The sequence below is a fragment of the Danio rerio genome, chromosome 5 (assembly GCF_049306965.1).
Source record: "Danio rerio strain Tuebingen ecotype United States chromosome 5, GRCz12tu, whole genome shotgun sequence".
Taxonomy (NCBI): domain Eukaryota; kingdom Metazoa; phylum Chordata; class Actinopteri; order Cypriniformes; family Danionidae; genus Danio; species Danio rerio.
The window spans coordinates 16,638,212-16,655,205 of NC_133180.1; the positions used below are offsets into that span (position 1 = coordinate 16,638,212).

Sequence of the window (16,994 nt, forward strand, 5' to 3'; positions counted from 1 at the left end):
CGAGGTAAGCGGTCAGCTGGTAAGTGCAATAAGAAATGACGTCAAACCACCCCATATCTTTCGTTTTAAAGACATAATGCACCCATAAGTACTTGGCGTTCTGGCTACATAATTTCTCCAGAAGCATAGGGCTACGCTTTCAGAATGAGCTTATGTTGAATGCATTTGCTATTTAAACTGCCTGACATAAAATGTGAAAATACAACATAGGCTTATAGGTAAATTATGTAGGCAGAGCTACGTATAGTTGCATTTCGTTTTAAAACGAACAAGGTGGTGTGACGTTGTTCTTTTTCTCATAGCTCCTGGGAAGTATTTTGCTCTCCAGAAATGTAAATAAGGCTACATAATCAGAATGAGCTTGGGTTGTGAAAATGTTACCTGAGCCAGTCTGAAAATAGCAAAAAAAAAAAACTTGGGTTGCACCTGTCACCTGTTAGGGTTAAAAGTTTGTTCACAATCGCTCAGCTCAGCTATGATCTGTATTATCAGAGATATTGGCCTTAGCAATCACAACTAACGCAATCTTACAGGAACTGGAACAACAAACTGAAACAAGCATCAGCGTTAATTGACAAATGATGAAACTGTCGAATTTAGCTGGTGTTAAATAGAGAGATACAGAGGAGAGAGATCGAGGCCGAGCAGAGAACAACATTTAATCCTTCATCTCCCGGAGCTACAGGTTGGTTTCTGTGATGGACGGAGCGAGGGAACCCAAGACAAATGGAAAAAGAGGGAGAGAGATTGTAAGAAGCGTCTCCCAGAAGAGCCTGGAGGGGCTTCTACCATCCCAGAATCCAATTTCCAATAAAGTGAAGCTTTATGGGAAAACGGTACAGCACGGCAGAGAGCAGATATTACAAAAAAATAATGAAACTTTATCAGCCGCCGTTAAGACCTAAGCCAAGAGGAGAGGGAGTTGAGATGTGTGCGCTTGTTTTGCGCCGTCCTTCTATTTCATTCCTTCCTCTCAAGGTGACATGTGGTTTTGATAATATTCTGGGTTTGGCGAGTACATTATGGAGAGATCACGCGAATAATTAATATGTCAAGAAGTTCTGTATGTCGCTTTATCTGTCTCTGTCCTTCGCTCTCTCTTTCTCTCTCTCTCTCTGTATCTTTTAGGGATTCTGGAAGGAGCAGAAGCACGATAAAGGGGCTGAATAAGGAAAAGGCAACAGAGGCCAAATGGGAGCAGTTTATCGCCCTGCTAAAGGTTTGCTCTTCCAAAACGTCTTTTCACACTGGAATGTGTGTGTTGCTCTATGCTGGGTTGTGTTCTTTTCCAAGCGCACCAGTGGGGTTAAGATAAGTGTGCAAAATTAGATGTTTTCTGGAAAACATGGTAAAGCAAAGGGCTAATTAAACCATCTAAAGGAAACAGATATTTGAGTGAGTACGTTTACGTGGACACCAATAATCCGTGGACGCCAACCATGTAAACAGTGATTTTTGATTAATTTATTCTGATTAAGGTCATGATCGAACTAAACAGAAATCGGATTAAAACATGAAGAGAATTTCGATTTTAGTCACATTTTTGAAGTGCAGCACAGACATGTAAACACCTCAATCAAACTATTACCGTCATGTAGGATTTTGCCGCATTTCGCAACAATATAGTCTATACACACGGCTGTTTAACACTATTCTCTGAACCTACCGAGTCAGTGAAGGACCGGAGTGTTTGTCACGGAGGGCATGCGTTAAATGTTCCTGAATGAAAGTGAAAGTGCCAAACTGCGGTTAAAGTCGACAAATTAAAAGGAAAACACCCAAAATTATATGCAATTCCAACACAATCTTACAACCTTTTTGATATAGTGGCTAATTTGTATGGATTTATACAATCTAATTTTTACAATTTAGTACAATTTGTTCATCACCCAATGACGGCTGGGTTTAGGGGCGAGGTTGGGTGCCACACCTCCTTTTTTTTTTTAAATGGTAGGAATTAGCCACTAAACTGGCAAAATGTATAATACTTATGCTTCTTGTGAGCTCAAGCTAGAAACTCCAGAGGAAAGGTTGACAGCGTGGTGATACAATGACGTTAATCGAATAATGTGCTCTACTATGTAAAACAGGATCATAAAAGTAAGATTCAGAAAGCAACTCATGTAAACACCTTAATCATATTATTGCCGTACTCAAATTAAGGCAAATATTTTGATTACTGATCTCCATGTAAACGGAGTCAATGTCTGTCTACACGTCAAGTCAATTCAAGCTTAATTGTCATTTTTCTGCATGTGTGGACATACAGTGGAACGAATTGTCATACCTTGCTGGACCATGGTGCTACATAAATAAACATAATCATATGAACACATCACTGGACGTAAGAGCTATTTAAACCTATACATAACTGAAATACCGGAGCGGTAATCTAAATGACCTGACTACTAGATATATATAAATACTTGCACGTTGCACGGTTATTTGCCTCCACTGTTATACAATGATTTGTCTAATTACCCCAACTTGCCTAATTAACCTAACCTAGTTAAGCCTTTAAATTGCACTTTAAGCTGAATACTAGTATCTCGAAAAATATCTAGTAAAATATTAATTTCTATCATCATGGAAGAGACCAAAGAAGTCAGTTATTAGAAATGAGTTATTAAAGGTGCCATATTGGTTTAAAAAGTTAAATTGTTATCTGATTTCTACATAGTAGGTTTATGGCTTCGGTACGTTCAAAAAATCGACAGAAATGGTTTTAGAAGCTCATTTATTACTCTATAAAATACTTCTAGACTCAGAAGGTCCATGATTGAACATATATGGTACGTGCCGTGAATATTATTGAGTGGTGCTCTGACGTGCTGCTCTTACAGACCAAAGAGCTTAGATTCAGCAGTCTACACGTTTGTTATAACATACGCATCAAATTTCACAATGAACACTATAAATTAACAAAAGATGTAACTAAACTTACCTTATTCCTCTTCAGAGTGTAGATGAATAAATGTGTAATCTGTAAATCTTGCATTTTGCGTCCTAAGGCAAGTTTGAACCATGTCTTGAGTTGCTGTTGCTCAGTAACACAGAGTAAACAATTTGGCGCTCAAGTTTTTAAAACTACATATGTTTTTTTTTAAATATACTTCAAATAACTAAAGGAGGAAAATTATTACTATTGTATCACTAAAAAAAATGTAGCTTACTAAATGCAGCCTGAGGCGTGAATAGTAATGATCTCAGAGCTTTTTTTATGATCTCAGAGCAGCTGCATATGAGTCATGTTTTCTTGATGACGTCAGCTGCTTGTCAGGTCTGCATAAATGACCTAAAGTATGTAGGCGTATATGCAAATGCGGAGGGCATGGCCCATGAATCTCATCACAGTTTGTTTTGTCTTCTGATTGGCCCATCGTCCACCAGGGTTTTACACTTGTGGAATAAACATGAGAACGAGGACACAATGGTGTCCGAGGCTCACTGTGTGCCCATCTCCATATACTGATCTTTTATTATTCAACAATGCATTGGTACATCCAAGATTTTCATTATAGGTGCCTAAGGTAAACTATTATGTTTAGAAATGTGTAAAAAGTGTCTCCGTTAGAATAAATTAGGGGAAAAATATAATTTAGGAGGGCTAATAATTCTGATTTCACCTGTATATGAATTGGATTTAGAAACAGATTTGCTCCATTCTGATTGGTTGTTTCCTTATGTCCATTGCACTAAATGTTCTTCAAGTCTTCTCCTCTCACTGTGGTTTTCTCCTCATCTGTGAACAGCCTGTTGACTTTGGCAGCAAACCTGTGCTGAGCCTGTTTATAGCAAAACCATCAACATTCATTCAGATCCTCCATCAGCAGAATGTAGGTCAGAACGGTCAACATTTAACTGCAGTCACGAGTGTCTGATTTGCACAAGCACTTCCTACATTTTGTCATGTTTAAGCCATTTTTAAGTCCTCCATTACCCTGCGCTCTGTAGTTAAGATGACAGAAAAAGACCATTCCTGTAGTGCTCATTAGTGTTAAAATGATTAAGTTTGCCAATCAAATTCAGGTAGGTCCAAAGCGTCAGTTCAAGGTTTAGAGAGCAGGTTGAAGTGAAGTAGGGAATATATTTAACTGTTTTACAATAGTAATATAAAATTAACAATTGTCGCATCCAGCAAAGCTTGACGGCAAAATTCGTCCTGTAAAACTGTAATTCTTTTTCAAATATTTTCCAAGTGCTGTTTAACGAAGAGATATTTTAACACATACGTTTTAATAACTTATTTGTAATAAGTCATTTCTTTTGTTTTTACCACAATTTTCACGGTTGGTTGCAAGAAAGTGGACCCAGTTGCAGCAATGAGCTATACAAAGGGGGTTTATCGACAGAATAAGGCACAAGTAGACAGACAAGGTCCAAACGGCAGGGGCAACAACACAGGGAAGTCAGTAGTAGAGACAAGATGGCCCTAAAATGAACAGCCAGCCAGGAGTAGTAACAACAGTGGTCAAAACCAGAGCTAGATCCTGGAGTAAGCCAAGTAAACTCCAGACTGGCAGGCCAGGGAGGTCAGCTGGAAAATAAGACACAAGACAGGAGAGCAATAATATACAATAAACTAAATCTGAAATATAAAAATGGTGAGGCAGTGGCGCAGTAGGTAGTGCTGTCGCCTCACAGCAAGAAGGTCGCTGGCTCGCTGGTTCGAACTTTGGCTCAGTTGGCGTTTCTGTGTGGAGTTTGCATGTTTTGCATGTTTCCTCCGGGTGCTTTGGTTTCCCCCACAGTCCAAAGACATGCGGTACAGGTGAATTGGGTAGGCTAAATTATCTGTAGTGTATGAGTGTGGGTGTGTGAATGTGTGTGTGGATGTTTCCCAGAAATGGGTTGCGGCTGTAAGGGCATCCATTTCTAAGCCAACAAGAAAATGAATGAATGAAATATCAAAATCCAATATAAACACTAGGATAACTAGACTGACTTGGGCAATCTGATAAAACAGAACCGAAATAAAAAGACTTCTAGAATCTTAAAAGAGAGTAATTAAACAAACAACTAATAATCAACTACTATTGAGACTGCGACTGACAGAAAAGTGGTTCAATGGATAAAAGCAGGACAAAAACAAAATATTACAATAGCTCAGTAAAGATACAAGGCTAGGATACAAGACAAGCTCACATGGAACAAACCAGCAAAGAAATGAGAACACACAGCACAATATATAGAAAAAGCATACGAGAGACAGGTGAAAACAATCAGGATTACGATAACAAGGTCTAAATAGGGCAAGGTAACTGAAAACAAGGAAAAAGACAAGAGGAGCACATGGCCAACACAGCTTAAGGTACAGCAATGTATATAGGGATAAACAAGCAAACATTAAACACTGACAGAACAGACAAGACTGTCAGGTAAGGACCATAACAATAATGACAGTACATAATATGTAATATCGAAAAAAAAATGACCTTAAATTATGTTAAAGAATAAAATAAAACTCATTTTATTCCAACCAAACAAAAAGAAATAACACCTTTTTCTTGTTGAAGAAACAAATATAGGAAGTACTGTGAAAATGTCCATGCTCTACTACACATCACTTGGGGGGTTTGGGGGATCATGATTCATACGAATAATGATTCATAGTTTCCACAAAGATATTAAGCAGCTGTTTCCAGCAATGATCTTAATAAAAATAGTTCTTGGTAATCAAAATAAATCTGCATATTACGAAGATTTCTGAAGGATTATGTGACACTAAAGACTATTAATGAAAGTAATGAAGTAATAATAAAAAATTGCCACTATTACAATTTTAATATATGTTTAGTCAAATAAATAGCTTATTGAGCATAACAGACTTCTAAATAAACCTCAAAATTATGCTTATTTACAGCTTACCTCATAGGTCACCAAAACACCAACACATGCACACATTTTTGCTTATTTCTTTTATAAACTGAAGGACGATTGTAGATTATATCCTGTGTGGGTTTACGGCCCGGCACAGCTGCTGTGATATTGATCCAGATGAACACACTCATTGCTGCACAGACCGAGTGACTTTCGGCAGTGTCTGGTTCTGGATGGGTGGAGCACAAAACGAGTGTTATCTGTTGCCCATCTCACTGCCAACTCAACTGTCACTTTCCTTGCGCGCACAGTTACATGTAGCACATTGTCATGGCAACAGTGCATGCCATCATCATCCTCATCCTGCACTTCAGCGCAGAAAGACAGAAAAAGAAAATCCATCAGGTTTGGATTTTGGGGTTGATAAAAACATTTTGTAAAATATTATTTTGGAAAAGGTTTGCTAGTGAAAAGCTTTCTCTCATCCGATTGGTCGAGCTACCTAATTGACGTTAAATAAGTTTGGAAAGTTTTGTTTATGCATATAACATGCGTATTACATTCATTCATTAATTTTTCTTCGGCTTAGTCTTTTTATTAATCAGGGGTCTTATCCAGCATATGTTTTACGAAGCAGATGCCCTTTCAGCTGCAACCCAGTACTGGAAAACATCTATACACACTTGTTTAAACACACACTACGGCTAGTTTAGTTCATTCAATTCACCTATAGCCAAGTAGGTATCGCTGCAGACCGAAGATCTCCAAGTGGGAGGGACTTAAACCAAAAGTAGGTTGGGTTTAGGTAGTGTAGGTGAAGCAGATATTAATAAAACACATCAGGTTACTCTAAATTTGGGTTTAGGGTTGGGGTAGGTGTAGGTGCAGACATTCATAAAGCACAATATTGGAATACATGTAATGTACAAGATGTTAAATAAATAAAAACTCCAGGTTTGTACAGTCCACTTGGAGCTCAAAGGCCAACCCACTTGGAGCTGGCCCGACCTCCGTTTATACCCTTCTCCTTATATCGCTTGTCTTTGGACTGTGGGAGAAAACGGAGCACCCGGAGGAAACCCACATGAATATGGGGAGAACATGCAAACTTCTCACAGAAATGCCAACTGACCCAGAAGGAACTCAAACTAGCGACCTTCTTGCTGTGAGGCAACAGTGCTAACCACTGAGCCACATGCTGCCGCATGCATATTACATAGTTGAAAATCTAAAGATGAGACCCCCACTCTGAGTCTCTGGGCATCATCGTTGAAAACCCGATCAACCTACCTACCATTTCACTGTTTATCCTCTTACTCTCCTTCCCCTTCATCCCACTGTCCCATTGTTACTATTCCTTTAATCCCTACATGTCTACAATAAAGTCATGCTCAAAGTGTGGCGTGCTCCATGCTGGTGAAAAATGAAATTAGATGTAATGTTATAAAATGGGGAAGGGAAGTTATTTTACTTCAAGGTTGAAGGCACTTAAAATATTAATGATGTGCACATATAAAGCATAAAACACAATGTCATAACAATCAAGTTCGCACCACATTATATTAGATGTTTTAATCACAAAGAATATCAAAAAATAGATTAAAAATACAAAAGACATCCTGGCACTCCCTTGTGGCCCACTAGGGGGCCCCAGACCCCAGTTTAATAACGCCTGGATTAAGTGGTAGGTGTAAGTCAACTATATTTATTACAGATGTATTTACATGTAGTTTTTAATATATATAATGTCATGCATAAAACTACACAATAGATAAAATATATCAAATGTTTAATTTAAATATCTTTATATAGTAGCTGATGACACTTAAAGGGATAGTACACCCAAAAATGTAAATTTTACTAATAAATTGCTCCCACTCTATTTGTTTTAGACCTGTTTAAGGTTCTTTCTTCCATATAAGAAGATATACTAAAGAAATGTTGGGGAAAATCAATCATTCTCCAACAGCATTTTTGTTCTAACTGTGGATGTCAATTTGTTTTGTTTGTTGGTTTGTTTTAGCATTTTTCAGACTACCTTGATGTGGAAAGACATATACTACTTGAGTAATTTTAATTTTTGGTTGAACTGTCCCTAATATAAAGTGGGTTTAAACTTTGAACTGGTCATTTTGATTACATGATTACTTTAAAAATCGAATTAAAGGGCTCCTATGATGAAAATCAACTTTCGTAAGCTGTTTGGACAGATCCGTGTGTGTTTATAGTGTGTCCACTGTCATATTGGAGTGATAGAAACACAATAAGTTTTGTTTTTTTTCCTGACGTTAAAATAGGACCCAAATCCCTGTAGTTTTGAGGCCCACCGCAACGTGACGTAGGAGTGGTTTTCCCCACCCACCGAATTGATTGACATGCACCATGTTTCATGTATACACACGTCCACAGAACTCTCTGTGATTTTTATAAGTTTTATAAGTTTAAAACATTTTTAAAATAGAGCATGTCTGTATTAAAGAGTAAAATCCGTATGTAATTCTTGGTGTCAGTAGACACTAATGTGTGTATAGGTGCGTCCCAAATCCCATACTTATGCTCTACTCTATGCCATTTTGTAGCATAAATATTTGAGTGCGTTCACACTGAAAACTCTAAAAAGAATAAGTGCACATTAATTACCCAGATGATGCACTAATTCAACTAAAATGAATTGTGAGATGTTGGACACTTCACGTTTCCCAGAGATGGGTTGCAGCTGGAAGGGCATCTGCTGTGTAAAACATATGCTGGATAAGTTGGCGGTTCATTCTGCTGTGGCGACCCCAGATTAATAAAAGAAAATGAATGAATAAATGGACACTTCACTCACTCAACAGCCACTGCACTGCTCACGTAGAGGAAAGGGCAGAGCTATTGGGCGCATGTTAGATTACTTTATTTATTTTGGATTGTGAGAGCAAAATTCTCCTACGTGAGGGATTATATCGCCTCCCAATGGTGTATGCGGTTATTCTCACGGCAGGTATTTTTTGGTAGTTTAGTAATTTATTTCACACACACACAAAAAAATAAAAAATAAATAAAAAAACGGAAGCGGTTTGAATTTCTGCTTAGTAAAATAACCTTAGTGTTCCTTTTGGGATGACACTACTTACATGGACTATGCTAACAGTGTATAAGTACATAGTGCATAAGTGCATCATAGTGTGCCATTTAGGGTCCAGCTTATGTGTGTACTGCAAACGTGTGACACTCATCATTTCAGAAAGGTTTGAATAAACTCCACCACAAATACATCAAATAAACTTACTTGGTATTTTTGAATAATGAGCTGTGTTTCTGTCTCTATCACTGACTGCTGTTTATCTGACGTAACGCATGACGAGAATCACACGCACATGGAAATGGTGGGCGGGGAGAAGCAGCTCATTTGCATTTAAAGCCACAGGCTACAAAAACAGCTACAATGTACTCAGACACCAAAATGGGCAGTTTCTGGAGGCTATAATAATTTATCTGCTGGAAATTTTGAGCTGAAACTTTGCAAACACATTCTGGAGACTCTTAAGGCTTATCTTACATCTTGTAAAAGTGGTAAAGTAGGTGCCATTTAAGCTGTTTATGAAATGCACATCTTTGATACAAATTTTTATTTTAAAAAAATTACCAAAAAAAAAAAAAAAATATGTCGTCACATTAGCTTTATGTTTCAAATAAATGCTTTTCTGAAAATGCAGAATATTAGACAGCACAACTAAGTTCAACATTGATGATAATAATAAGAAATTTTCCAGAATCTGTTTAACGTTAAATTATTTCCGAACGATCGTGTGACACCAACGACTTCGTAATGATGCTAAAATCATTTTTTTGTTATGCTGTTTCCAGTAATTATCCATTATTGTTTATTTTTAACATTAATGTATCTGCGCTTCAGACCCTATCTGCTCCTGTGTTTCTGGACTCATCCTGGGCCTAATGCACCCTACAGGTGTCCTGCATTATAGCCTGAAGATAATTAGCTAAAATTCTCCCAGACCCCACGGAGTAGATCAAAGAGAGGTATTGATTCCCGATGCAAGCTCGGGAGCTCGGCGATACTGCCTTTGTTTTCGCACAGTCATTACTGTTTACTTCATTCCATGTAAAAGGAATCAAAAGGCCTAATAAAGCCTCTTTCGGTCGTGCCAATTAATCGAGCGAGACTTAATCCAAAAGATTTGAGGGTAAAATCCTAGAGCTGGACTGTGAAGATATGCCTCTTTACTGGAGTTTTATTGTCAGCGGTTTAATTGGTTTTTGGATATAGAAAAAACCCTGCTGTATGAAAATGTATTTGCGAATAATCGTTGATGGGAAGAATCGGCGCGAACGCTCATTATTTATTATGTAAGCATACACAGACATGATTAATCTCCCAATTTAATAAGTCTATATATTATTAATAGATAATAAATCCGGATGACTGAAAATGACATCGTTATAGTTTGTATTTATGAGGCATGAAAGCAGCCAATTTATTCAAGAGTTATGTCTCTCTCCCAACAGCATCCCTGGTTTACTTGATGTAATGAAAACTTCATTTTTACTCAAGATTTATGTGTTTTGTCTCGGTTAATGAAGTGTTGTATTTGAGGTGGATGATATATTTATGGTGATAAATGTGTCTGAGTGGTTATTAGATGAATATGAGATCGAATGGTAATTTCTGTCATCTTGTGTTTACATACTAACGACGCGGGCGAAAGTTTAGTGTGTGGATTGTCCAGCAGGGGGCGCGCTAGGATCATTTACAAATTTTGGAAGGAAATCGCCTGTTTATGTATTTAAAACTCTTATGACTGCTGGAATATTGTTATGACTCTCATATTTGTGTTATAAATTGGGATTTATATGTGTTTCAGATCTACAGAGGGTTCTTGAAGAAGCTTAGCTCGGGTTTTGTTAAACCCCTCAGCTCTGCACCAGACAGGTGAATAGCATTAGCACAGGGAAAGTGGGTAAAACTTTATTTCACTGTGTATCTGTTAATAACCAGTATTGGGCGTAAAAACAATATATTACGATCCAAAGACACTTTCTTAAAGTAGCCCAACTAAATGTGTTAGGCTACATATAGCCTACTTTTTAAGCAATGTGATAGCATTTGAAACACATTTTTTAGGATAGACTTAAACATGTAGCCTACCCTTTTTTTACACAAAACTGATAAGAACTAATATTAGTAATCAGTGTTGGGGGTAACACATTACAATATTTCTTTCCAAAGTAACGCATTACTTTAAAAAAATCAAGTAACAATATTTGAGTTACTTTTTTAAAAATCTTACTCAAGTTACTTTTCAGATTAATTAATACACTTTTAAAATGTTATTTGCTAAATTAAAAATAGCGTAATCACGCTGAATCACACGCAGGGAAAGAATGAGCTTCCCGTGGGAAAAAACAGAAACCCAAGATGGCAGAGCCTTGCATTTCTGGAAGTATTCTCATTATTTTGAACACATGGAAGAAAAGAGGATTGTCTTAATGGACTTATTGGACTTGTTATTTTACTGAAATAATTAGACAAAAATACACAAACTTGTAAAACACACTGCTTTCAACTTTTTAATTAATCCATATACAGCATAGCGTCAGGAAGTTCTCAAAAGGCAACATTGTTCTAATATTTTCATAAATAAGTGTTTTTTTTAAGGTAAATGAAGGTGTAGGTTATACAGTGTGTTGTTAAGTCCAGAGCTCCTTTATTTAAAAAAAAAAAAAAAAAAACCCCTGCAATTTCTGAAAGAGATCAAGCCTCAGGTAGGTATAAAAAAAGTAACTCAAAAGTAATGTAAAGCATTTCTTTACATAAAAAGTAACTAAGTAACGCAGTTACTTTTTTAGGAAAATAACTCAATATTGTAATGCATTACTTTAAAAAGTAACTTTCCCCAACACTGTTAGTAATATGCAGCTATCCATGTATCATGTGTAATTATTACTCAGAATAAGAGAATTTGGTACGTGGGATTATTTTAATTGTTTAACCATTGTTTTACTACAGATGCCATTGTTAAAGTATTTAGCATGGGACAATAACCGTTTTCAAGGGATACCGCGGTTTAGAAAAGTCACGGCAAAATTTTCTGCAATGCTGTTCCAAAGGTATGAGTAAAAAAAATTTTTTTTTTCGTTTTTTTTTTTTGGACAATAGTATCTCCTGCAGAAAAGATATCCAAAGATGCCAATTTAAATTGTAAAAAAAAAAAATTATCTGTTTTTGAAACAAATGAAGACAGCAGAAGTCAATTATTAATTTAGCCTGACATGTTTACGGCTCAAAAATATTTTAGATGTTTCTCAAAATAAAATATATTGTGTTTAAACACACATTATTATTTGTGTGTTTTTTTACCCAGATATTTAAAATTAATATATATTTAGAGCAGTGATCACAATACCGCGAAACTGAAGTTTTTATCCAAGGTTATCATACCGTCAGAATCTTACACCGGCCCATTCTTAGTTTAGTGTATCAAAATCATTGTCGTTAATTTGTGGTAACCATTGTTTAACTACATACATTTATACTAAAACATTTACTAATTAAAAATACGTTTGAGTCTGGAAGCTCAGAAATCTATTAATCAAATGTGATACAGCAGGCTTAATATGATTAATTGCCCAATATGCATGCATAGTTATTGTGCAGGGTGATATTCCCAATATCTTTTTCCCAAACAAAATTTACCCATTCCAAAACTAATAAGGGTGGCTCAGTGGATAGCACTGTTGCCTCACAGCAAGAAGTTTGCTGGTTCTAGTCCCAGCTGGGTCAGTTGGCATTTCTGTGGAGTTTGCATGTTCTCCTTGTGTTCATGTGGGTTTCCTGTGGGTGCTCCGATTTCCCCCACAGTCCAAAGAGATGCGCTATAGGTGAATTGAACAAGCTAAATTTATTCTGTAGTTTGTGAGTGTGTGTGTGTGTGTGTGTGTGAATGAGTGTGTATGGATGTTTACCAGTACTGGGTTGCAGCTGGAAGGGCATTCGCTGTGTTAAACATATTCTAAGTAAGATGGCAGTTCATTACACTGTGGCGACCCCTGATAATAAAAAGAGACCAAACCAAAGGAAAATTAAATTAAATATTAATAACTACTATTCATTTAATATATAAACATTATTAAGTTATAAGAGAATTCCATACAGTAAGTTCAGATGAGCATAATTATTAAGCAGCTTTTCTTTTACTTTTACTGGTTAAATGACAATATTTAACTCTTGCTGAACATTCATATATATATATATATCTTTGTTCTATAACCACTTTACATTATTATTTGTTCAGTAGACATAATAATTGTGTTTAAATAGTTTACTTGTGAACTTTATTTTATTTCTTAATTAATGACCACAGTTCATTTGCTTAGTTTATTTGTATATGATCAGTTATCATCATTTTTGACCAGCATGTGAGAATGTGATGACCTCTGGTTGCTGTGATGTGTTTATCATGTGATGAATTGTCTCCTCTGTGATAAAGCCTGAAGTCAGTCAAAGTTCAGCCTGAAAGCGAGCAAAACACAGCCAGAGAGAATACAGAGACTCAGTGAGGCAAGAGGTGTGTTTGCTCTTCCCAGAATTCACGTTATTAATATCTAGGAACTACGAGCACATTTTGACCTTTCAAAAACATTGTTTTTTGATTTGTTTGTTTTTAAAAAGCAGGGAAACACGCAGGAAATTTCTCAAAAAAATTATTTACATTACATTTTTCAGTTTTTTTGTTTTAAATCATTTTTTTTGTTTTGACCACAGTTTTACTATGGATGCTAAACAAGATTGTAGTTGTTAAACAGTGGTTAGTGTAGCAAAATCATGGTTAATTTCTGGTTACCATTGTTTTCTCTAAAGACATTTTTTGCAATGAAACAATGGTTAATTTTCATATTAATTTCATATTATTATTATTATTATGGTCCGTTCACACTAGATATTATAACTAGGAAAACCGTTTAAATAATCATACTAATTCTGTATAGTGTACACAGTATAGTGAACACTGTTCCGAATGTGTTTTGTTTTGTATTTGCTTTGCTTGCAAAAAAACTGTATTTGTCAATTTGTGAAAAAATAATTATATTATATCAGGGATCACCAACCTTTTTGAAACTGCTACTTCTTGGGTATTGATTAATGTGAAGTGCTGCCAGTTTGATACACACTTCTCAAATTTGCTCAATTTACTTTAAATTATATGTTATTATTAACAATTAATGAAATTCATCCATGTGAAGACACTGATCATGTTAATAAATTCTTACAATAGTTGTCAACAATAATTTAACAAGGTAGGAAACAGATACGTATTAATATGCAAGACTTTATTTCTTTAAATCTCTGCAAATATTTACATTTTAAAATGACTTCTACACTATTTTCACTAGCCACTAACAATTTTTAACAAATCATGCACTACAGTGTACCATGTTTGTCAATAAACTGTGTAACATAAATCAACTTTCAGATTTGACTGAAATTATTAGCAAACCTTCTAATCATTGTTGGACGGGTTGGACATGGAAGAGAGTGGAGATTATATTCGTTCTAGTCTTTAAGAACAGTTCTTGTCTAAAAGTGCCTTTTTAGACAATTAAAAATTGTCTAAATTTTTCTAATCAAAAAATGCACAGCTCTAAATGAGGCTTCGGTTGCTTTTTGGTGGGGGTTCACCAGTCTCGTGGAAAAAGACTGTTTTCACAAACCATCCTTTAATTCTGGGAACTGGTCATGCCAAGTGTCTTCCATTTAAGGATTATGGAGACCAGTCTCTTTTTTTTATTTTTTTTCCAAACAGTGTTTTCAAGTGCCGCTCATGTAAGGGGATCATTATTACAGTATAATATTTGTATAATATTTTTTATAGGTATCTCTTATTTCACTAGTTCTCATGTTGGGCAAACCTTTGCATTTTCTAATCTCATCCACAATGACACCATGCTGGATGGGATGAATTTCTTTTTTGAAGAAAATGCAAGGGTTAACTCGTCGTTTATCGGATTCTCTGGACTTCTGCACCCAAGTGAGTTTGAGTTGTTTATTGATGTGTAGCCGAGTCAAGTCACCTTTTTATATATCACTTTATATTATGTTTAAAACAGATTCACCACAATAAGAGTTAAACTTTAACTTTATGTACAGTTAAAGTAAGAATTATTAGCCCTCCTTTGATTTTTTTTTCTCTTTTTTTAAATATTTCCCAAATGATGTTTAACAGAGAAAATAAATTTTCACAGTATGTCTAATAATATTTTTTCTTCTGGAAAAAGTCTTATTTGTTTTATTTCGGCTAGAACAAAAGCAGTTTTAAATTTTTTAAACCCCATTTTAAGGACTAAATTATTAGCCCCTTTAGGCAATTTTTTTTCCATAGTCTACAGAACAAACCATCATTAAACAATAACTTGCCTAATTACCCTAACCTGCCTAGTTAACCTAATTAACCTAGTTAAGCCTTTAAATGTCACTTTAAGCTGTATAGAAGTGTCTTGAAAAATATCTAGTCAAATATTTACTGTCACCATGGCACAGATAAAATAAGTCAGTTATTAGAAATGAGTTATTAAAACTGTTTAGAAATGTGTTGAAAAAAATCTTCTCTTCGTCAACCAGAAAGCGGGGAAAAAATAAACAGGGGCTATAAATTAAAGGGGGCTAATAAATCTGACTTGAACTTTCTCCAATTAACGATAAAACACACTTTTTCCAACTATTCAACTATAAAATGTAATGTAAGTACACAAAGTTAAATAATAAAGTCATGCATGTTACATAAAACATTTCTTTTTTAATTAAATTACATGTTTGCTGAAATAATTCTGTGCATTTTTGCTTGGTCGCCATAAAAACAGATCTCATTTACATTTATTTGAAACAGACAAAGCTCAATCATAAAAGTTGTACATATTACACATTTTTTTAAAGCAATACAATTGATTGTGTCACAATTCAGGGACTGTGGCAGTTATACGACTGTTTGTTTGTGTGTGTGTGTGTTCAGTGAACATTTAATAGTCTGCGTCATTTCCAGTCCTCTTGACAACACAGACGCGAAACCACTTTATGTCTTGTGTGTGTGTATGTGTGTGTGTGTGTGTGTGTGTGTGTGTGTGTGTGTGTGTGTGTGTGTGTGTGTGTGTGTGTGTGTGCATTCAGCAGTGCTGTTTACCATAACATTACACTATCAGTCTTTGTGTGTGTGTGCGTGTGTGTACTTGTTTATGGGGAAAAATGTGTATGGGTCATTATCCCTATAAAGTGCCTTTGAGACATCTGAATTTTCAAAAAAGAAAGTTTGAGATTTTTGATTTAACCACAGTTGTTGTATTAATTAGACCTTAGGCTTTAAGAAATTAATTTTAGTCAAGCTCCTGCACTTTTTATAAACAAACTGCAAGCAGAGAAACAGTAAACAAACCTTAAATTTTATCAACCCTGTCATGGACAAATTCAAAGTATAAGTATATTTTCATTACAATGTAATTATAAAATGTATATTTTCAGAAAGGTAATTTGTCCCTTTACCAACCCAACTTTTTAGATTATGGAAAAAGTCTATTTATATTAATGAAATAATAGACAAAACATTTATTTCCCAATAAAATATGCAATCCTTGCACATTCTTTTCAAAATAAAACCCAAGATCTAAAATACTCTGTCAAACTTTCAAGCATCATTTAATGCTCCTTATTGGTTAATTCAGAAAGTTTATAAATAATTAATTTTTTTATAATAGTATTCATGTATTTAATTTCAAACAATCAATGAGCTCCATTATAGGGACTTTTAAAGGATATCCGACCAATCACAGAGCTTGCGATACGCGCCGCTGCAACATATAGTTACATTTTTTGAGAGGTTCAACGATATGCAACCATGCTTATACGCTGCGCCAAAGCATATGTGTGCTTGATGCAGAAGTATAAATCAGCCTTAAATACTGCTGTCGATCAGCGCCACCTCCTGGACTGATTATTTAAAATATGTGACCTTATTGGATGGATAACAACTACTGCTGCTAGGCATTTTCCCCTCGTTGTCAGACGGCATCTTTTGCTGTTTAAATGGAGCCTCGTCATCGCTAAAGTCAGCATTTTCTTTCTTTCAATTATATAACCAGCACAAACAAATGTAATACACCAAAATGTTTGACATACACACGTAGCC

The 16,994-nt window shown here is 35.5% G+C and overlaps 1 long non-coding RNA gene across 1 annotated transcript in view; it reads left to right on the forward strand.

Moving 5' to 3' along the window:
- The first annotated feature begins 675 nt into the window (after window positions 1-675).
- LOC141385780 (uncharacterized) overlaps window positions 676-16,994 on the forward strand; it is a 38,554-nt gene continuing 22,235 nt past the window's right edge. Inside the window, exons 1-2 of the long non-coding RNA XR_012406757.1 lie at window positions 676-978; window positions 1,129-1,219. This is a non-coding gene — a long non-coding RNA (uncharacterized lncRNA). The remainder of the gene's footprint in view (window positions 979-1,128; window positions 1,220-16,994) is intronic.